Here is a 23,993-nt window from a genome sequence, read left to right as displayed (position 1 = left end):
AAATTATAAAAAAATCATTTCTTGATCACCACCTATATGTAGGTATTAACTGAATACTTTCATATAATAAGTCACTTACTCTTTACAACAGCCTGTAGGGTATATGTTGCTATTCTCATTTTAAAGATAGACTGAGACAGAGAAGTTAACAGACCTAACAAAGATCACAGGGTAAGAATTTAGGATTCAAACCTCAGTTCACACAGTCAATTGCCAAAATCCCTCCAGGAAAAAAACAAAATCATTAAATCAGAATGATAATAAGCTGATGCTATTTCCTCAAAGATATGAAATTATGAGATTATAATCCTTATCAAAGGCCTAATGCTAAAAGAATCTGAAGAAATAAAAAGCATGTTCAATTAACTATTTTATAGACTATCAATCACATAGTTCTGAGATATCTATAAATCATATAGTTCTGAGACACCTAAAGGTAATAATAATCTCTATGTTACATGCTCTTTACCACAATAAAACAATTAAATTTGAAAATTAATTAAATTAAATTTGAAAATAGGTGAAAGAAAAATAATAATCTAGATTTAGGTTTCCATTCCAAGTTCCTACCCCCAAAAGTACCCCAAAAGGTGTACTTTTGGTACACCTGACTTGTTTTTATAGAAGCAAACAGAAGGAAAAGGTAAAGCAAACAAACAGGAAAAAAACCTCAAGGACAGATTTAAGGTTCTTGCAGAGAGATTCTGAGAGTTGGACATGTACCTGAAAAAAGTATTCTGTACACCTCTCTGTGACAGGCACAATGCAAGGAAGGAAAAGCAAAAAAATAAAAAAATAAAAAATAAAAAAATTATATATATATATATATATATATATATATATATATATATATATATATGAAAGCAAGGTTCTTATCTTTAAAGAAGTCCCATTTGACAGGAAAAAAAGACAATAAAAACACTCATAATACAAAATATTAAGTACTATCTGTATAACATAAGTATGCAAGGACAGAAGGCTTTAGAGGAGATGATTCTGGGTCAAATAGCAATCCCTGATGGCTTTTCCAGACAATAGCTTTCATTTTTAAAAGAGTTTATTGTACCACTCTCATTGTCTCAAAGCAAATTTCCCTGGATAAATAGTATGGGTCCTTTAGTGTCTGTGCTGCATGTACAGCCTGCTCTTTGGTGACATGCAAAAGCTTCATGGGTGAACCAATCCTCAATCGCATCAAATTTTCCTTGCTTTGATCTCTCTCATTATAGGATTTCTTCACAATGTCAAAAAAAAACCCACTTTAAAGCTTTGACCTGAATAATGACAAATACCAAAGGTACAAAATTGACATAATCAAGTCTTTCTTTCCTATCTAAAAATGGTATTACTGGTATAGTCATTCCTTGAACATTGTTGCTAGAAAGTCTGCTTATATTATTTTTCCTTAGGATATACTGGGATGTAAGGCGTGACTATACAGTACAGAGACTCAGTTCTTTTTCCTAAATATATCAAACATAATGCATACGTATAATACATCAAGCATCATACATCAAATGAGTGCAGCCCTTCAAAGTATTTTTGCTGGACGGGCTATATATTTATTTCAAAGACATTGTCATTGCCACTTTTAGAAATTCTCTATGGTGACTTTCACAGAACCAACTAACCAGCTCTTCAAGAAACAGGTCCCACTGAATGTCACAGGACATTATAGGTCAAAGAGGTCTCTCCTGCTAGCCAAATACATATTCTTCTCCTTCCTTCCATCTTTACCTTTTTAATTTCATAAATGAAATTTACAAACTAGGGCAGCCCCAGTGGCTTAGCAGTTTAGCGCCGCCGTCAGCCCAGGGTGTGATCCTGGAGACCCGGGATCGAGTCCCACATCAGGCTCCCTGCATGGAGCCTGCTTCTCCCTCTGCCTGTGTCTCTGCCTCTCTCTATGTGTCTCTCATGAATAAATAAATAAAATCTTAGGAAAAAAAAAGAATTTACAAACTAATCTTTTTGGTACACAATGATTAACAGTAAGTTATAATAACTAACAATGACAACTAAATACCATATGTTTTATACACACACACACAGAAGGTCAAGTCAGGAACTATGGCTCAGTTTATTTTGCTCCCACTCTGCTCTCTCTTAGCTGCCACTGCTCTGGAGCTGAATCTAATCCTTATACAGGGTTCCATAGAGGAGCGCATGGGAACAAGCTGAAGTTGTTGATGAGGGGGCCTTATTTGATTCACGTCAGGAATCAGACAAGCAGGGGTGAGTTCATTTGTGCCCTGCTTGCATTAAGTGCTATTACATAATAACACGGGTAAAACTGGCTGGCAGCCTTTCTGCATCATCTAGAAGTGCAATCACCCTAAGTAGAGAACTGCCTGTACAGCTCCAAACCCAAGTGCACACACAATTAAAACATGCTACAATATACAGTGTTAAATCTTCAAATACAGCCCAATGACACCAAGTCTGCTTTCCTAATGACACACTACACTGTTTTCAAACCACCTCATATACTACCTTATTCTTGAACAACTGTGATTTTAAAAAATACATAAACTCCTTCAGATCTCACTACTAGTAAAGTGCAGAGGTTTTTCATTACATCTGTTTTAGTACACTAGATCCTGCTTGCTTTAACTTAAGCTTATTTTTTCTCTATCCATCCAGAGGAAACAAACAAAAACATGATTCTTTTAATATCCCTTCATACGAAGTAAATCCCCCTTAGCTTTCCACTCTCAGCATATATGTCCAGACTTGCTAGGCAATTTTCCAGTAAAGATACCACAGTAAAGGTAGGATCTGTACTTATGCTCTTTTTGTACTACAGTAGCCTACTCAGTGACTCTGATCTTGAGATTTTTTAAGTAGGAGCACAGCCTTAGAAGCCTATTCTCATCTCTCAAGCAAGAGAACAATGAAAAAGAACAGAACAGAACAAACAAACAATAAGCCTCATCAAGGGAGACTTTTCCAGAGGGATTGCTCTTAGGCTCCTGATGGGCAAAAATGGGTAAAAATTTCTAGTAGGCAGATAAAAGACCAGCAATCGCCATTTATCACTCTTCCAATGTTTCTGAATAAAGTAACTTTAACAAAAAATATTTTTAAGATATTCAAGGAAACCTATTCTATGATTTAACTCTCTCTCTCTCTAATAAATAAATCAATTAATTAAATCTTCACACACACAAAAAAGAATTGGGTTGCCTTGGTCAAACACCTCAGCTCAGACACTAATGAAGTAACTATGTGCCTCAGTTTCCTCGTGGGAGACTGACATATTTCACAGGATTTTAAGAACTGACATGATAAACATAAAGCACTTACTGCAGCCCCTAGAATGAAAATTTCAATTACTGTTGCTCGTTATTATGCTGAATTCTATGTCTCGGCTCACCTCTGTCATCCCCAGACTTCAAAGAGATTTTTAAAAATATAGAATCAACTAATTCCTAACAAAAGACAGATCCTTTCTATTTCAAAAGATTGACTCCATCAGCCTTTTGGATTGGTTCTCAAAATTAACTTTTCATTCTTTGGTATTCCAAGAGCCACCACTGTTACTTGTTCCCTGTCCTTACCATACCTCATCCCAACAGTACCCAACACTTTACACATCTGCTTTCAGCTTAGAGGGTTCCCTGCCAAACAAATTATTATTAGCCTCCAGCATTCAATTCTTGCTCTTTTTTCAGTCTTCAATCAGGAAGTAATGGCCTCAAACGGAGTCCATTACAAAGTTTTATATATTCCTTGACTCACTCAGTTTGGATTTAAAGGCTCACAGCAAAACATTCCTTTTGACCATATCCAATTTGTTGATATTTTAACAACATTCTCTTAGGTGATTAATCATTCAGGAAAAGAACAATAAAGTAAAATTTTCACTGACATGGTTTTATTTAATATTTTTAACAGTCCAAGTAATGGGAATGGTAAAAGCAAGAAAGATTTTCTCCATAACATAGTTCATTATTGATTAGAATTCCAAAATCAAAGTAAGTCCCTAATTAATAACCCCTTTAAATTATTTTATTCTGTTGCTGAATTACCACATTGATACTCATTCATTTAATTATGTCCTGGCCCAGAGATCTGACATTTTTACTGACCGGTTATGAAATGTTTGTTAAAACTATGAAGTATAAATTACAAAAGACTTCTTTCTGAGGCTCGCAAAGGATAGAGAAGAGTGAGAAAATTATCTCCCTGGTGCCAAAGGAAGAGTTATAAAATAAATGAAAACAAATAGAGTGAATCAGATGAATGATATTTGTGTAGGTGGTTTAGAGTGCTCACATGTATGGGAGGCTGAGCATAGAATACAAAGTAGAAAATGCAGATTGGTCTGGTGCCATCCTTTGGGTCTTTGTAGAAAATGTTAACATATTTATTTTCTTTTCTTCAGCGGGGTTGGCTGTAACTGAAGTTTCATGACTGCTAATATGTTATCATTACTCAAATAATTAGACTTGGGAGCAATAGATTTTTTTAATTAGCTATCTCAAAGCAAGTACCATTATAATCATCTAATTATCCTTTGAGGCAGCTTATGCACAAATGGTTTTACACATTCAGTACCTTACTACCATGGGTGCTGGTTCCATGTGTATCATTTAAAACTAAGTGTTTATGAAAATACAGTGATGAGAACCTAAAGAGCATGATTTATTTCTTCAAAAATTTTAATTTTCAGAAAGAAATAACTAATTACATTAAAACTCAAAAATTAGCATGTAGTTTCAGCCAACGCAAGTAGTAAACTAATGTTCATCTGCAATTTATTCACATACCAATAGAGCCTAAAGGTATTCCCTTAGCCTAAATGCCAAACATTTAGCTATATTCAATCAACAAGATTGCTTAGCTAAATAAATAATTACCACTTTTATCAGGAAAAGATGCCTTCCTATAATAACACAAAGTATGGTTCAATTAGCCTTTAAGAGCAAATGACTTTTTAGAAGACATAATTGTATTAAATGAGTCTCTAAAGAACGTATCTACCTGATTACCCTAACAACAATATAGAAGGGTATTTGAAATATAAAATAACTTTTCTTCATTTCTCTTTATAGCATGCACAAATATGGTATCAAGAACCTGCCCAGAAATAGGTGGGTAGGACACTTCTAGATAGACCTGAGGGTTTGGGTCAGGTAAAGAAAAACAATCCAGGTATCCTTAGTCTGTAGGCCTTATCCTACCTGCCCCTCAGCTCTATTCCAATCTGCGAAGGGAGGCCAAGTACTCATTCTGTACTTTCAGATTCCAAGCGAGGTGTTTCTTGCCAAGGGTGAGCGATCCATGTCTTCTCCTTTTCCTCTCTTCTAAGTAACTCGTTTGGGTTGAGACTTTGATTCTTACGTCCTTGACTCCCTGCCTCATCTTAACTAAAATTATCTCAGCCTTGGCATTTCCATAAGAAGAGACCCCTAATGTAAAGATTACTAGAAATTCAGTTGGCACACTGTCTTAAAAATTTTGAAGTTCGTTTTTAAAGAAAAGAACACTCTTCCAACATGATTATTTCACTGTCTCTATTCATCGGTTTGAAATTTCCATGCTGGGTTTGTTTCACATCTAAACTAAAAACTAGAACATCTTATAAAATTCATCTAATTTTCTCTGATGTTTCTAGGTAGAAGTCTCTTCAACCAGGAAGATAGGTGCCTCATTATTCTTAGAAAACTAACTACTATCTGCAAACTTATTTTATAAACCCAATCATTAAGGTGTCTTCTCACTGCCATAAGCAGGAAGCATTTCTCTTTCTCTATGCCTGATATATTGACAAGTAGTACGCATTTTTAGGTTTCTTTTCTTCTCTAGTTTCACCATCTGCTTAAAATACAAGACATACTGCATATGCCTATACTTATATCTTCAATCACAGTACTGTCCTTTAAGGGAAGGTCTCATAGAAAACAAAAATTGCCCTTGTATCATGATAGTAGCATGAGTATTGAAGTAAGAATCCCAACAAAGAAATCTTCAAAGTAACAAAAAGCATTCTTCTTCTGAGAGAACTGAAGCATTAGTCAAAGTGGGAAATAAAACTAGAACTTTAGAATTTTGTGATATGTCCCCCAACAATATAGATATGGATAGGGCCCCTGCCTTATCTGGATGAAAAGAGAAAGAACATACATATATATATATATTTCTTCTATAATAACATATATTTAATATAATATATATATATATCAGTTCAGTTTTCCATCCACCAATTCATTTAAAAAATATTTATTAAGTTCATTCTATATATAAGATTTTGTGCCATCAGAGGATATGAAGAAATATAAGAAAACTATAAGTACTTCAAGGCAATAACAGAGAGGGAGCTACAGAAGTTTAGAGATAAGAAACTATACCAGTTTGCTCTATGTGGATACGAAAGCATTCCAGATAGGCCCTAAAGCATGAATTCATAGGGAACCTGAAGCCAAAGAAAAAGAATTTAAGCAGGAAATGCTGGTCAATGATGCAAATATCACAGAGAATTCACAGAAGAAAAACAAAAGAAAAAGCCACTGAACCAGACAATTTGTGGCCCTTCAAAAGCAGCCACTTCAGGGGAGCAGCAAGTGTAGAAGCCGGACGACAAGGAAGGAAAAGGCGAATAGACATGGGCAAGAGGAAACAACTTCCACAGGGGCTTTCCTCTCCTTTGAAAAGTCTAAGAACAAGTGGCAAGATTGAGAAATGGGAGCCCGAGGAGGGATTATGAAAAGGATGGGAGAACTCTGCATAATGCCTTCATCTGGGGAAAGGAAGCAATGGAAGACACAGGAGTAAGGGGGAAATCATTTCTTAAGCAAGATCATAGAAGAAGGTAAAAAGGGGCACCTGGGTGGCTCAGTGGTTAAGCATCTGCCTTCAGCTCAGGGCTTGATTCTGGGGTCCTGGGATCAAGTCCCGCATCGGGCTCTCTGCCTGGAGCCTGCTTCTCTCTCTGCCTGTGTCTCTGCCTCTCTCCCTGTCTCTCATGAATAAATAAATAAAATCTTAAAAAAAAAAAAAAGAAAGAAAGTAAAAGGAACAGGTTAAAAGGCCTCAGGAAATGTTTGAGTCAGAAAAAGGATGGTGAAAGAGTTTATATCAAAATACTTGGTTGTTTTAGACAATTAAAGACACAGTCTGCAAAGAAAAGACAGAGTTGGAACTTGGAGACAGTGGACAGAGGGGAAGCAGCCTTTGTAAGATCCTTAGAATGATTTATCAAGAGGACACATTCCAAATAGCAAGCTCTGATGTCACAGCACTCCTGGACTAAGTTTTTTGTGGCCCAGTTTTTCTCTAAAGGGGCTATAGCTGTCATGCGGGAGTACTCATGAGCCAATATGGTAATACTGAGAAAACCAATCTACCAGGGAACACAGCATTATACACTTTAGAAACTCATGCCCTTTGAAAAAGGTTTTTTCTTCTTCTTCTTTCTTTCTACCCCCCCCCCCCCCCAGGAATATTTTGACAGAATTTGCCTCAAGAAAGTTTTTGAGAGGGATGAGAACACCAGACAGATAAGTTCTGAAGCAGGAAAGAAAGCCCAGAGTATAAACACATTGGTAGTCTTACACTTAGAAGACAGCAGTGGAAAGGCCCTGTCACCTGGGGGGAGACAAAAAAATGGAGAGGACTGTACAAAGGGAAATTAGAAGTTTCAAAAGTCCACATCAGAAGACTGAAATCATGCTTAACATTGCTCTTGTCTTTTTATATGAATGAAACTAACTAATCATTAAATCACCCTAACCATCCATATTCCCACCCGTCTGCTTGATGTACCTGAACCACATCTCTCACTCTGACTCTGTTGCTCTATCTGTATGTCTCCATCTCTCTCTTTCTCTCTCTCTCTCTCTCTCCCTCTCCCTCTCTCATCCTCTCTTTCTCTCTCAACACTTCCCAGAAAATTATAATGCAGCAGGTCTGAGAACCCTTATCTAGAAGGTTAATTTCACTTCATAAAAGAATATATATTTTCCTTTAAAAAACAAGCAAATGTTGTTAAATTATTGTGTATTGTTTCTGCCACCACAACAGTATAGATGTTTTAAATAGATTCAGCGGATAAATACGATAATGTTAGAACCCAATTATAGAGAAATCTATCTACTGCACAAAAATAGATCTAAGTGGGTGAAAAAAAGAGGGCAATGGTGCCAAAAGTAGAGGACAATCTAATGTTAGATCTGTGAAGACCCTAGGATGTCTGCAGTTTATGTCTGCCCAGGGCCATTCTCAATTTCTGCTCTTTCCTTAAGAGGACCATCCTTCTCACTCCACATGTTCTGGTAAGGTTCTCAATTCTTATACTTAAATTCTGCCAAGAGCCTAGCCAATTATAAATCCTGGACCCTTTGTGTACAGCGCCTATCTCAAGAGTTGGCCAGAACATCAAAACAAAGTCAATTCACATTATTCCCTGAGATTTTATAAATGTTCACTGAGAGAAAAAGATACTCTTCTTTCTGGGAACTGAGATAAGACTATGTATATTCGAAGATACTGGCTACCATGTGCCCCTCCTAAACATGATCTCACATAGGAGAAAATACAGAGAAGCACAGCTGAAAAGGATGGGACCAAAGAGGAGTAAGAGGGAAATGTGACAACAGTATTTGAGCACATGGAGTTTCTGAGGTTGCTTTCACTTCTGGAGTTTCTAATTTTGTTAGTCAATAAACCACCCTCCATATTTCCCAATCCATTCCCTTGAAATGAAAAGCTAACTGAACTTAGATTTCTGTCAGATGGAATCCAAAACCTCTACAAATTACAAATGTGTGATGACGCCCAACAATGAATCAAGTGGTCAGTGCAGTGCAAATGCCCATCCAGCTGCTGAGCATGGCGGTTGTAGAGGTTGAGGGCTGTGCAAAAGGGAATTGAGGAGAGGCAAGTGGGGAAGCCTAACATTAGCTTCACTGGAGAACAAAAAGAAAATCTTGCATCTGCTATGATACCATTGCCTCTGCTTCAGGGCACTCTCGCTCTTCCAAATTCATTTAAAAATTAGATGTAACTAGAGATAGTCTGTGCCGCACCAGAGGAACATCTTTAATACTTAACATAAACTAAGACTGACCTGTGCTTTTGTCCAGGCAAACACATTCCATACAGCATATTTCTCAAGGGTCAACTGGAAGTCGCATTTTAAAACTGAAATGATTTCTTCAACTTGTTCTCATCTTCCTTTTTAATCTAGTCACTTAGTCAATTATTATAAAATAGCCTGTTATTCCTGAAAAACACAAGTAACCAGACAGGCTACACCACAATTTGAAAGGCATTCTCATTAATGGAAGTGATATAAGAGAAGAAAGACATCAAAAGCTTGAATGAGGAAAAATAAGTAAAGATCCTACTTTATTCTAAGGAGCTTGAAAGTTCAGTTGAGAAAAAGTAGCACTTCTTACATTGCGATACATTGCGATTTCTTTAATGAAACTCTTAAAGTCCCAGAAGGAGCTATTCAAAATTAAATTAAAATTGTTCTATGTTTATTGCCTTAATACCCAAGCCCCAAATGAAGCAGAGAAGGCTTTGATCTACCAAATCACTAAATCTTTACTCAATTAAACTATGCTGGCAGCGATGAGTCTCTTTTTTTCTTTTTGTTTATTACCAATAAAATATTCATTGCTTTGATCATCTATGTAACAATAACAATACTTGTTAGGCACTTACTATGTGCCAGACAGTGTCCTATGGGTCATGTATTCATGTATGCATTCATTCAACCTGGTCAACAACCCTGCAAGATAGGCACTAATTATTTCCTTTTAAGAGAGGAGAACATTAAGGCAAGGAGTGATTATGTAAGATCTCTGAAGCCAGAGAGTCAGAAGCAGAGACAGAACTGCTGGATCTCAAGCAGTTTGATTCCAGGACCAGTGCTCTTAATCCTCATGCTCTATTTTCTTTTATACATGAGACTGTGTGATTCAAAAAAATAAAAACAAAAAAAAACAACCTACATGCAAAAACAAAACAAAACAAAACCAAAACAAAAAACAAAAAAACAAGTACATAATGGCAGAATGGAAGTAGGACTTTAAAGGATTGCTAAGAAAACCTATTGGGGGGTGTGGAAAGGAGGAAATCCAGAAAATGGGAATGGAATAAATAGGGGTGCTGAGAAGGAGAACAGAACAGCAAGCAGCATTATCTGGTGCCCTCATAAAATCCTCACAGATGAGTAGTGGTCAAAGAATTGGACAGGGAAGTAGAATCTCCTTTTGTAATGCCTGCAATAATAACCTTAACTAATTGAGACCTAATTATGTATGAATTAGAGATTTCATGATAATTTTTGAGCAGAGTGATAAGATTTTCCCCTTCACCTTATGAATAAGTATCTGGAATTCTGGAAAGGCAGAATGACAGAAAAGTCACTTAGAGGTGAAACTTATCATCTAAGTGAGAGATAATAAGGACTCAATGCTGTGTCAGTGGAGATAGAAAAACGCAAGACTTGGAGGCTGTAAACATGTAGGAATGGCAGGGGCAAAAACTGAGATATAACCTATTCTAAGAAGGGATTCATGGTTTAAGAAAAAAAAGGAGGAGGGAATCAGCAAAGGCTTCTTGGAGGAAAAGAGATCTTGAGTGAGACCTGCTGAGTGATTAGGAAGGAGCTGGGCCACAGTGGAAGTGGGAGGGAGCAGAGATGGGGAGGGGGAACTGGAGAAAGAAGACTAGTGGGTGCAAAGACTGCCGCCAAAAGAAAAACCCTGGGTTGTAAGAATCCCAAAAAGAGCCTTGATAGAAGCTGAAGCATGGGTCCCGAGTTGAAGGGCAGCTCAGTGGCGTCAGCCTTGGGTGTTCCTGGACATTCATTCTGGTGCTCTGTTGTTCTTCGTGTGCCTTCTCCTCAGAGTAGAAATTTTGTTTTGCCTTGGCTTCTTCGTGAACACTCCCACCCCTCACACTGCATGTTTTCATCTCTGTCTCATAATATCTTCTTTCTATCCATCGTTTCTGTTTCATGGCCATCTGCCACTTCATGGCATTCTTTCTGCGTTGTTTGAATTATTAACTTTCTCTTGATCTGCATAAAACCCCTCCCGTGTTTCAGTCAGGCTGGGCCACAGAGCCAGTGACCTAGAGTTTGACTCTCTTTGGAACAGGTGCCCACTCCCAAATCAATCATCTGTGAGGGTAATCTGATTCAAACAATGGCTGCTTCCTCCATTTCTAGAGCTTTCCCTAAAACCAAAAAGTAATCAAATGGCCAGAATTAAATTACTCTTAATTTGCAATTCTATGGCCACAGAATAGCAGGAAACGTTAAAGGAAGCACTTGAATCACACAAACAATGAAGTGTTGTAAGTATCCATGTTTTTCTAACATAAAGCAGATCAATAATTAGCTTCAGTTATCCTTAGAATAGAGATATATTTTTTAAAACATAGAGGTCAGTCAAATAGAAATAATGAGGGGCACCAGGATGGCTCAGTTGGTTAAGCATCTGCCTTCAAGCTCAGGTCATGATCCCTGGGTCCTGGGATCTAGTCCCATCTCAAGCTCCCTGCTCAGTGGGGCATCTGCTTCTCCCTCTCCCCCTGCTCATGCTCTGTCTCTTTCACTGGCTCACTCTCTGTCTCTCTTTCAAATAAATAAATAAAATATTTTTTTTAAGTAAATAAAAGTAATATTATTTTGAAAAGACTATTTTAATAAAAATGCTCCATCTTTCACCTTTTAGTGTCCACAGTACTTCTTTTATTTTAAAAATTCTGTAAGAAACAGAGAACAAAGTTTATGATAATGAATCAATAAAAATAAAGAAATGAAATCAATCATCCCCTCCTTCACAATCCTTCCTGGGCTTTAATAGCAAGTTTATTTTCAAATCAATAAAGTTTTTTTTTCCAAATTGAAGTAAAAGTTTAAACTTTATCTAAAAAAAAAAAAAGGACATTAGAAACTTCCTGGAATATTGTTCAACGTTTAAAAAGTCTAGTACAATGCCATTTAGCTTATCAGAATATCAATACACATTAAGAAAAAGAGATTAAAGTGGAAGACCCAAAGTGTAGCCACAGGCTGCCTCTGGCTCAGAGACTTGTTTTGCTCAGCCCATAACAGTGAGGCAAAATTGTTTTTTGATGAACTGAATATCTCTCTCTCTGTCTCTTTCTGTCTTTCTATCTCTTTCTCTTGTCTCTCTCTCTCTCTCTCTCTCTCTCTCTCTATATATATATATATATATAATATACATATATAGATTTGTGTGTGTATGAAACTTCACTAAAAAATCCAAATCTCAGTCTTCTCATAAAAATAAACAAATAAAACAAAACAAAAAACTGTAAGTTCTTATAAAACTAGACCTGCAATCCCACATGTCAATAATCATGTTGAGCTGAGAAAAGTACTACACTCTCTAGTCCTGGCATACAGACATGGGTCTCCACTAGTCTTCAGTGTTTACCACCGGTTCAAAGTGCTATGGTTGCCTCCACACATAGACATTATATCAGAAAAAAATCCAGAAGTACTATTTCCTCAGCAATTTTAGGTATTTTCCAGATCATTTATATAAGCCATTCCATTTCCTCGCATACATACATCTGACCATATCCTGCCTAAAATAATTGTCTTGCTCAGAGTCAAAATGCTGCTAAATGGAAGAACCAGAGTTGAATTTGAATCTTCAGACCCAAAATCCAGTGCTTTTCCAGCTTTGGTACAGCTAATGTAGCTAGCAAATGACTAACAGTCACTTCTCCCAAACAGGAATTATGAATTAGGAGTTATTCTAGTTTCTGAATATGGCCATCTTTACATCACAAGATCAAATTTACTCCACACAACAGGCAAAATAAGGAAGGCACCCATTCAGTCTAACTTCTAAAATGATATACATCTCTCCTCTCTGAATTGTCCTCTTATTCCCCACAACAGTCAAAGGAAAGTGAAATAGACAAAGCATCAGATCACCCACCAATGGGCACCTGTGATTCTGTCTAACTTCAAGGAGACCTCACAAGAAAACTTCTGCAAAACATTACCTTTCTCCTTTTCTCAGAAACGTCTCTACTGAAATTTGACTCATTCTTTCTAATACAAATCTAACGTTGGCTCTTACACAAAACAGTTGAAGTCATCCTTTTGTTCCCTCTACGTTTCTCATCTGTAAATGTGCTCATCAACTTATCAACCAGACTGTTAGAATTTATACTTAATCTTCACATTCCCTCTCCGCTGAAATTTTCTCCTATTCCTTAATAATTTCCTATCTTGATTACTATAATTTCTTTTTTTATTGTCCTCTTGAAATTCATACTCTTTAAGTCATGGAGGGCCAGAATATGTGGCTAAAATAACATTTCCCCCCAACTGTCCCTCCTTCTTACAAATGCATCTTCATTTTCTCTTGTAAAATTCCAATTTACCTCTAAATCACTCTGGATACCTCACTGTAATTATCTCTTCTGTCATTAGACCATAGAGTCACACATCACCAATTTTTTCATCTCATATTCCTTTCATGAGGTCCCAAGCAGATATTCTTTGAGGTATTCTCTTTTCAAGAACATTGTTTTAAAATGGTGCCTATCAAGGCGGAAGAACAGGAAATCACATGAAGGACTAACTAAATCCCATTTTCTTTCTTCCCTAGGAAAAGAGGGAATGGTTCAAAGTGTATTTGCATTTTAGATTTGCTTTGAAACTTAATTTGGGGGATACAATTTTTAATAAATTTGAACTTGCAAGTAAATAGTTTCTCAGATTCTAACATCTTTTGGGCAAAAGATAAGTCCAATTCTATCATATGAGGAACTAATAAAAACGCAAACATTAGAAAACTAACTATATCATCAAAAGGACATGATTTTAGGCAATAAGCCTTTCAACTTCAGAAGGCTTGGCTTACGATTTTATATCCAGTCAACCACATAAGCATTTTGAAATTTTTCAATGGGAAAATAGAGCATCTTTGAGGGGAAAGGGAACAGAAGAAAAGATATTTTATTAAATGCTTGCAGATGATTTAGTTCAGAAAGATATTTAAAATAAAAGCCCAAACAGTACATTTTAACTTTCCCTTTGTGAATTTCTGAAAAAAAATGCAGATTTATATTTTCTAGAATGTTCCCCCATTGACTATTTCTCCATCTCTCTCATTCTCTCTCCCTCACTCAGACACACACACACACACAGACAGACACAAACACACACATTACAACAGTCCTGATTGGGAATGTTTTTTTCTGCTCTTTGATCCACAGTGAATCTTTGTCCTAAAGCTAGTTTGCCTTTTGGTATTAAGATGCAGTCAATAGCCCAGCAGGAGGGAAAGAGGAGCAGTTCTGGAAGCTTTCTCTTGGTCAGAATAAGGAAGACCTTTCCAAAAAGGCACCCAGCAGCATTACTCCTAACATTACTCCTAATATCACCTGACCCCTCTTCATATGAAAATGTGAGAGGTACCAAAGATGGGTGGTTCACTGTAGACAAATCGAAACAACTGCTGAAGCTGAGACTGGGCTCAGCTCCTTGGAAAGCACTGTACTGCAGAAGAGCAGAGTGGCTGCATCAGGAAAACTGGGGTATTGTAAGGAAAGAGGCAAAGAGAAATGGATGCTGGATGGACAGCTAACTAGTGACCACTGTCAAAGTGAATGTTGTAACTCAATGTTTTACTTTTTTTTACTTTTCCTTTTGTAAACAACGACAAAACTAGCAATATTCTGATTAGGAGTAAATTACAGTAATTGCAGGAAACCTTCGACCTCAAAATCATAAAACTGCAAAATATTCACATGAATCAAATTCTAACTCAAGGCAGAAAAAGTATTAGGAAATAGCTATCAACCTTCCCTACATATTCTAGGAATCACATATTTGATATAAAATTAAATTGAGTGGTTTTGGAATGCTTAGATCTCTATTATTAATTGATATCTTCAATATCTCTTTTGGGGTGGTTGAGGGGAGTAGGATGCTTAGAATGCTCAGAAGCAACAGCATTTCTCCTTTCACTTTTCTTTTGCAAATAGTGAGCTAAAGAAATGCTTGTACTTTAATAAGCAGTAAAACTCAAAGGACTGTATGGTAGACAGAAAATTTGAAACATAAACACAACAATAAAAATTTTCTCCCTTTAACCGACCTTTCCTCATGTGAAACTGGTTTAGCCTGACATCTATGGTCTTATAAATAAATACCCAAACATAAACAAATGTTCCAAGCTGGGAACTAAGTCTCTGCTCCTGTACTAAAATTTTCTTGCCCAGGCATCAACCAGGCCTGGTAAACCAACATTTTACAAGTCCTACCAATTTCTGTGCACACTCTTTAAGCTGCTCAATCCTTATAAATGTCACATTTCCTATGAAAATAAATGCCTTTCTCCTGAAAGAGCTGCAAATCAAGAACATATGAACCTATGTATGTTATTATATGCTATCTTTGCTACATTTAATGAAACAAAGGGGTAAACTTCCAGCATATCTTCAGAAGTTTTATCAGTTGTTTCCATTGCAACATCAGAGGAAACATAAATAAAATGTCCCCTATACAGTCTTAAAAGAAATCACAGAAATATCTAAGGCTTATACATTCTGCTAGATATCTAAAATATTTTCATTTAACCCAACAGGAGTTGTGAAAGTCTCCATTGTTGAAAGATATCCAATTAACCTAGTTTATAAACTATAAGATTGGAATTTAATCAGTTACTAAAATAGTTGTTGTTTCTGATTAATTATTTCAGGCTGACCAGTTGTAGGCCAGGGCTATATGTGTCAAAGTCACTCACTTAGTTAGCAATGACACCAGTGGAAATTACTTTCCTATGAGCAGTTCTGAAATTTGGGCCTCTGGCTAAACCCAGTTATTGCAAAAGAGTAATAAATCTGAGAACTCAGTGACCTGTCCTTTCTAATACAAAATAATGAATAATAATAAAAAAAAACAGGATCGTGCTTAAAAGTTGACATAACAGATATTCCATAACTTAGAATGTTCTATACAAGTTAAAAAGTTATCTATATTGGAGCCACTAAAACTAAAAGAGTTAAGGAGTTTCTGAAAATAGTTAATGAAATAGGGGAATTAGGTAGAATGGAAAAGACTACATTGCTGACTAAGTCAACTGTTGATATATGTTCCAATGGTTCAGTTTAGCTTTTTAGCTGTTTACTATCCCAAATTATTTTTATATCAAATTTCTAAGTTACTGTACTTTAAATACCAGACTACAGAAAGAATTTTAAATGTTTCTTTATAAAGTCTGGAATACTGACCCAATTACAATAAATCACAACTGTTTTTTGTTTTGTTTTGTTTTGTTTTTTCCCATTTGAGGCACTGTTTCTCAAAGTGTGATGCAAAGAGTACCTGTGATGTTCAATATGCTAATTTTCAGGCCCTTCCCAGGACCTGGTGAACCAGAATATCTGGAAATGGAACCTCAGATCCTAAACCTTAACCAAAAATTCTAAATTTAGTCTGCACTGGTTTGAGCTGGGGTTTTTTTGCCACTGCATCATTTTAAATAAATAGAATTGGCTCAAAACAAATTTAGCCCTCCTGATGACATTTTTATTAAGCTCTTCTAGGATACCTCTTCTTATGAAACAGTAAAATCACACCTAATTAAATATGGTTGTCTTTTTTCCTTAGCTGCCAATTTTCTATGATCTGAAATCAATGTTTAACTGTAATAAGTAAACAGCACTACATTTTCTGTTCTATATAACAGAAACCTAATTGTGTTTCTTACCTTCTTTGTTCTGTTTTTTTTTCATGTTTAGTTTGAAAAGCTTCCTCAAATTCTTAATGGAAGTAAATGAGGTATAAATTTTAAACAAATAAGTGATCTTAGAGTCATTTTAGATTGATTCAGGCAATGGGAATATCAGTTTAACTTTCCTTCTCAGAAGTGAATAAAAGGCTAGTAGGGAAAGAATTCTCACAAAATAAATTCTGATTCTAATTTTTAGACTAGGAATTCACACTCATAGTATTTCTTCAGAATCTACTAAAGAATGATGCACTTAAGGGAAGGGAGAAGAAATGTGTGGGAAATATCAGAAAGGGAGACAGAACGTAAAGACTGCTAACTCTGGGAAACGAACTAGGGGTGGTGGAAGGGGAGAAGGGCGGGGGGTGGGAGTGAATGGGTGACGGGCACTGGGGGTTATTCTGTATGTTAGTAAATTGAACACCAATAAAAAATAAATTAAAAAAAAAGAACAAAGGAATGATGAAGTTAGAAAATCACATTTTTGCAAATAGAATAGTAAAAAGTGATTCAGGCAATCATCATCAGCAGATGCTAAATCTAAGGGGGAATGGTTTGATTATAAACAGAGTATTTACAACTTATCAAAGTATTTCTCTACAAATTACCTATTAATTTCAAAAGGAATAAAAGTAAATACAGTAGAAAAACTGAATGACTCTCTAACCAAAGAATCCAAATAATGTCAACCATAAGGAACAATTCCTTACAAGGATACATCATCACTAATGTTCATTTCAGCCAAAAATGCATAATCTGAATCTAAGCATGAGAAAACACTGGATACACAAATTGAAAAACAGTTAATAAAATAATCTCCTTGATTCTTTAGAAATGGCAATGTCATAAAAGACAAAGAAAGGCTGAAGAATCTTCTAGACTAAAAAAATCTAAAGAGACATGACAGCTAAATACAACATGTCATCCCACATCACCCCACATCATCCCACTCTGGGCAACAACAACAACAACCCCTATAAGGACATTATTGGGACAACAGACAACACTGCAAGATGGACTGTAGGTTAAAGTATTACTTCTATGTTAAATGTCCTGATTTTGTTAACTGTATTGCGGTTATCTGACAGAATGTTCCTGATCCTAGGAAAGACGTGGTGAAGTATTACAAAGTAAAGAGGCATGATCAATGCAACCTACTTTCAAATGGTTCTGGTGGGGAGACTATAGTTTACACACACAGACACACACACTAACAGACAACAGACAACATTAATATTTGGACAAAATGTTACCATGTGCCCAAAGAGGTATACCTAAGAAGGACTGTTAGGATGTTTCTTCCAAAAAAGAAAAAAAAAAAAGATGTTTCTTCCAATTCTTGCTGTAAGAATCAGTCTAAATTACCATCAATAGTAGAATGTATACATGAGTTACAGCATTGTCATTAACAAACTCTATGCATTAGATACCTAGGTCAGAGCTACACATGTTAATATGGGCAGACTCAAAAGCAACATTGAGGGGAAAAAACTATTGCAAAATGTTACCAAACATCATAAAGTATTAAGACATGAAAATGAAAAAAAAACATGAAAATGTACCATATATTTATCAGTATATGTACCAAATAGAAAAACAAGCATTCTGAACACTGAACAGTAAATTCAGAATAATAAACAACTCTGCAGAGTGAGCAGCACAGCTCTAGGAGAGGTACACAGAGAGCTCTAATTGTCTTAAAATATTTTATTTAAGAAAGGCAGAAAATACAGCAAAATGTTAAAATATGATAAAACTGGATAGTGACTACATGTCTATTTATTATCATTATTCTCTATCATTTGTTGTGTTTCAAAAATATTATCTAACAAATCATTTTTTTTTATTTCTAATGAAACTAAAAACTCTAGGAAGCTCAATTCAATCCTCTTGGCCAAAAAGGACTACCACAAAGAAATATAATAAACTAATGTTTAATTAAATTTTACAATATGCAAACACTCCTTGCTATTATAAACTCTTCAAAACCCCTTTTCATTAATTCTCACCATGTACTTTAGCCTTTTGTATTATTAATCCCAGCATATGATTATAGATTAGTCAGTCAACTTTACTTTGTAACATGCTTAATTACCCAGCACATCTCCATTCTCTGTATTGTTTTGCTTCATATTAGCTGTAGAGTTTATTTAAATTGTTTCCTGCAGTTCTCCTTGCAGCTGAAAATTTCATACCTGGGCTGGCTGATATTTATTAAGGTTAAAAAGGTATTAACCTTCATGGTTACAGAAGAATTCTGAGCACTATCAGGCCTTCACTGAGTCCAAAGCTCCTATGAGTTGCTGCCATCCCTTCAGTTGTACGGTATTTTTATCTAAGTCAACAGCCTATGTGGGCATCATGTGATAGGAAATGATAACAGAAATGTGCTGCCTAGACTAAGGCGAAGAGTATGAAATGCCTTCTAAATTGTTACAAGAAAAGCAATCGTGCTCTTCAGTGAAGGAAGCAAGAGATAGAAAACAGAGCATCTCAGTTCTATTCTACTACTTACTTCTCATGGCCTTAGGCAACCCACATCCCCTCTCTCAACCTGGGATTACTCATGTGGAGAAAATGGCAAATGTCCTGCCAATCTCTCAGGACTGGCATGTGCTGGAAAGAGATGATGCATGTGGAAGTGCTCCATGAACGATAAACCGTTCAAAAACCTCAAAATGTGATTGCCATCTGATTCTTTTGGAACTGAAAAACATACTTATAAAATAAATACCTTAAAATTCTCAGAAACAAAGAGATAAGAGTAGTTAAACTGGTAACCTCAACAAGCTGGGGTTTGTCCATGAGTAAGTATATCCGTTAAAGTAGTACTTCTATGAGAACATAAACAACCACTAATGATAGTTTAAGAAGGAATTCTGTTCAAAGTAGGCTTATTCAAAGAAGTTGAAGAAAGTTGTCCAAAGTACTTTATCCCAAAATTGCTCAAGGACTAAATTAAATAGCAATTGCAATTTGTGTGCAAAAATTACAGTAGACACTAGGTGAAGGAAGTTACAAGATGAAGTATGCCAAGAGTTGTTGCTTTCCTTAGAACAGTGGTTCTTCAAGTGAGCTCATGGACCCCTAGGGTCCCTGAGAACCTTTCAGGAATCCGTGAGGGCAAAATTATTTTCATAACAACACTTAGATGCTAATCGCCCTTTTTTTGCGGTATGGATATTTGCACAGATGGTATGAAAGTACTGATGGGAAAATTGTTATTGCTTTACCATAAAGCAGGGCCACAGCACCAAACTGTATTAGTCATCATTGTACTCTTCACTGCCATGCACATGCATTGAAACAAAGCAACAAACACAATCAGTTTAATTCAAGAACATCAGTGATTAAGTAGTTAAATTTTTTTTTAATTCTGTTACATCTCAACTTTTTAGTTCAATGCATTGTTTCATTCTGTGTAGTGAAAAGGTAAATACAAAGAAAGTACTGGCTCCATATAAACTACAAAGGGTTGTTTTAAGGAGTAGCACCTGTGTGGTTGTTTTAGTTGCAGGCTGAACTAGCCACTTTTTTTCATGGAACAACAATTTTACTTGAAGGGACAATTGACAGACTGCAAATATTCAAACTTGGACTTTTGGCAGACATTTTTGCTAAAATGAAGTGAATCTGTATTCACCAATGGTGTTCAATGCCAACAACAACATTAAAGCTTTCAAGTAAAAATTAGAAGTTTGAAAAGCTTATAATGACCTACGTGAGCAAAACAGGTTCCAGTTACAATCTCTAATGAAATCAGTTGGTGATATCAAGAAATGGGATTTGTTTATACTGTATGATGAAATGTATCCACATTTGGAGTATCTACAAAACTCAGCAAATCAATATCTTCCAAATGACCAATGCATGATGTTACAATATTATATCTGGGTTAAATATGCATTCAAAGTATAAGACAGATCAATGGATTTTAGAGCAAGAAAACCAAAAATTCATCAACATGATTTCAGATTCCACATTGGAACTAATCTTTAAAAAAAATGCCATTTGATGATTTTTAGTGTAGTATCAAAAAAAATGCCCATAACTATCCAAGAGTGCTATTAAAATATTCTTCCCTTCACTAATCAGTGAAGTTGGCTATAACCAAAAACAAATAAATGAACAAATTTTTAAAATAAATTTAGGAATGCAATGTAGAATAGCAGAGTAAAGTAGCAGAGTGGAAAAGAAAGGAAAAGAAAGGAAATTACTCATTTCCATCACACAGTTCTTAGCACCTGCAAGTGTTCTTCCCTCACCTCCTTTACCCTCCAATCCTGTGATTCCTAATCAATGGTTGACAAGCACACAAGAATGAACATCCAGCTCATTTAACTTGGGTTGGAACAGAGGCATAATTCATACTACAGAGCTCCCATGAAAGTTTAAATGGAAACTACCATTGGAGACACTGTGCTGAAAATTAAACCTCTTCTTCCCTTTCCCTACCCTATCCTTCCTGTTTGTCACCTCTGATTTCTCACTTTAATAAATTATTTTCAAATAAATCCTTATGTTAGAATCTGCTTCTAGGGAATCCAGCATCAGATAGCCAGTAAAGAGTCATCCAATTGTTTGATCAATGCTGCTCTTTAAATTTCTGGTAAGCGATGATCCATTTGACTCTCATGTAATGAGAAGGTTAATGTACAATTTCATTTTATATCAACCTAATTAAAGCTAAATGTGGAGTGAATGAAATGTGAAAGAAGAAATTTTAACTCTGCCAACAAAAACAAATAAATAAATTTCAGTTATGATGCTTGGTTCATTTTTCAGAAAGGATATTATCAGCTATAAAATTTTTGAGTCTATAACATTGTAACATTCTTCTAGAAAACTGGCTGTAAGGAAATGGAAATAATATAGCAATACTATGATGGGATAAAGAAATAATATAGCAATACTGTGAGCAAGTTTATAGGTCAAGTTAATAATCAGTGGAAAGGAAAAGACCGGAAATGTCATTAGAAAGGGGAAGATGACTGGTAGATTGAGATTTCTAATGAAATGGGAAAGAATAAGATAAAGAGATCATGGATGAGAGGGAGATTGAACATACAGAAAATACTGAGGCGGAAAAAAAAAAAAAGGATGGGAAGAGCAGGGGTAAAGTAAACAAGCAGTGTTTAATGATTTCAGACATCTTTCTTGGGTATTGGTGGCACAGAAGAGCAGCACTTCCCACACAATGCCACCTGGTTTTACCTTACAAACAACCATGATGCCATTTTCTACTCACCAGTGCTCTATTTGGACCAGAATGCATTTCTACATTATTCCATGACTGTTGCTTGTTGAGCCTCTGTCCTTCTTTCTATATTTCAGTTGCTCTCCAAATCATTACTCTAGGAAACCGTAAACTTCTGCCTCCAGACAACACACGTTCCCAAAAATCAATAAGCAAAGAAGGAAGTAGGATATATTATAGAACGTCTACCTGTTTTCTTTTGGGCTTAGACTGTAAGAGTCCATTATTTTTATAGCACCAAAGAGGGAATGCTAGTCATAGAAACCTGTTCTGTACAAAACTATATCTACCTAAAACTTTTCTTGCCAGTCTCACAGGACAATGGTAAAAAAGGAATCCCAAGGCATAGACCTGTCTACAAAAAGTCAGTGCCTATAAACACAAAAACTGACTAAAAACATTCAATAAAGCTTCTCTCATGATTCCAGATAAGCCAGGAATAAACCACTTCTAGTACTGTAAGCATACAACAGACATCTGATGCTCAGTATAAATAATTGTCAATATACATCTTTTCACATTCAAAATGTTATCACTAAAACATTCTTATAAACAAAATTCTAGCAGCTACAAGAAAGAAATACATTGCACAGTAGTCCAGTTTAATGTTAATCCAGATTAGTGATTCTAACGTTTTGAGTACTTTAGAATATTTGAAATTTTTTCTCTATTATTAACCTGTTTTCTCATTATTTGTATTTGTTAGAGTCTAACATGACAAGTTTTGGTTTGAATGGCATCTTCAACGTCTCTCTCCCTTGTGTGCTAGAGATACAAGAAGATGGGGGAACAAGTGGAAATTCTCCTTTGCATCCATCCCAAGAAACTGACCATACATTGGACACATTTGGTGAATTTTGTGTGAGATTTCCTAACTTGATCAATGGTGACATTTTTACCCCTGAAACGATATCCAAAATGCATAAATATTCTATAATTATTTACACAAGGAAGACTATACTTAAATATAGACCCTGAGCATATATCTATTGATCTATTTATTTATTTAAAGTAGGCTCCATGCTGGACATGGAGCCCAATGCAGAGCTTGAACTCACAACCCTGAGATCAAGGCCTAAGCTGAAATTAAAAGTTGGACATTCAATCAAATGAGCCACCCAAGTGCTCCACAGATATCCATTTTAAGAAGAGATTTAACCAAAGACCATTTCAGGTAAAAGGTATTTAACTATATTGCAAAAATATTAATAGATACATGTAAAAACAAAGGTAAAACAATTTATACCTCTCAAAAATGACCAAGACATATCAGGAAGCATTAAAGTACAAAAAAAGAAGTAAATAAGCACTAGCATTGCTAGTTTCTCTCTTAACCATCTACTAATAATGTCTGATTGGTCATGTATCTGAAATACTAACAATTTACCAACATACTAACAGTTTATAAACCTTGAGGTCTTCTACTTAATCACCTTTATTACAAAGTAATTTCTCTCCACATTGATGACACATATACTCCAATGGCAACACTAATTAATTCTCAATAATCACATTTTGTAATTATTTTTAAAAACTGTTGCTTTAAATAATTCTTAATTTCTGTTTGAAAAGAAATACTAACATTATTAAACTATGGTTTAGGGTGGTGATACATATCTACCAGTTATGATTTTATCAGCTCTGGATATGAAAATTACAATCAGGTGATCAAGAAAACTGCTTTTTCTTAGTGTCAAAATCATGCCTGGTTTCTAATAGGAAGGCTACTGATTATTCACTACAGTTATTCCAAATGTTCGCACACACCCTGCCCTATACCTCTCATTCAACATCTTGTTCCATCTTTTTAAGTTAATATGTATCACTTAAGCACTTAATTTATCATTGAGAGCGACCTCAATCATGGATAAAATTGGATTTACTGAAGAATTTACAGAGTGTTTGACTGTAAGACAAAAGGAAATACTGTATGTATCAAAGTAGTCCAGGGCTGCCCTGAACGGGTCACTCTGTTAAGCGTCAGACTCTTGGTT

At 35.6% G+C, this 23,993-nt stretch overlaps 1 protein-coding gene and 1 long non-coding RNA gene across 6 annotated transcripts in view; one reads left to right on the top strand and one right to left on the bottom strand.

Annotated features, from left to right (window-relative positions):
• The window catches only part of LOC144288563 (uncharacterized), a 53,641-nt gene extending 30,681 nt beyond the window's left edge, over positions 1–22,960 (top strand). Inside the window, exon 6 of the long non-coding RNA XR_013356511.1 lies at positions 22,706–22,960. This is a non-coding gene — a long non-coding RNA (uncharacterized LOC144288563). The remainder of the gene's footprint in view (positions 1–22,705) is intronic.
• The window catches only part of IMMP2L (inner mitochondrial membrane peptidase subunit 2), an 845,985-nt gene that overhangs the window by 521,531 nt on the left and 300,461 nt on the right, over positions 1–23,993 (bottom strand). The gene's annotated exons all lie outside the window — the stretch shown is intronic.

The sequence above is a fragment of the Canis aureus genome, chromosome 18, assembly GCF_053574225.1.
Source record: "Canis aureus isolate CA01 chromosome 18, VMU_Caureus_v.1.0, whole genome shotgun sequence".
Classification (NCBI taxonomy): Eukaryota; Metazoa; Chordata; class Mammalia; order Carnivora; family Canidae; genus Canis; species Canis aureus.
This window is presented reverse-complemented; position numbering and strand designations above follow the sequence as displayed.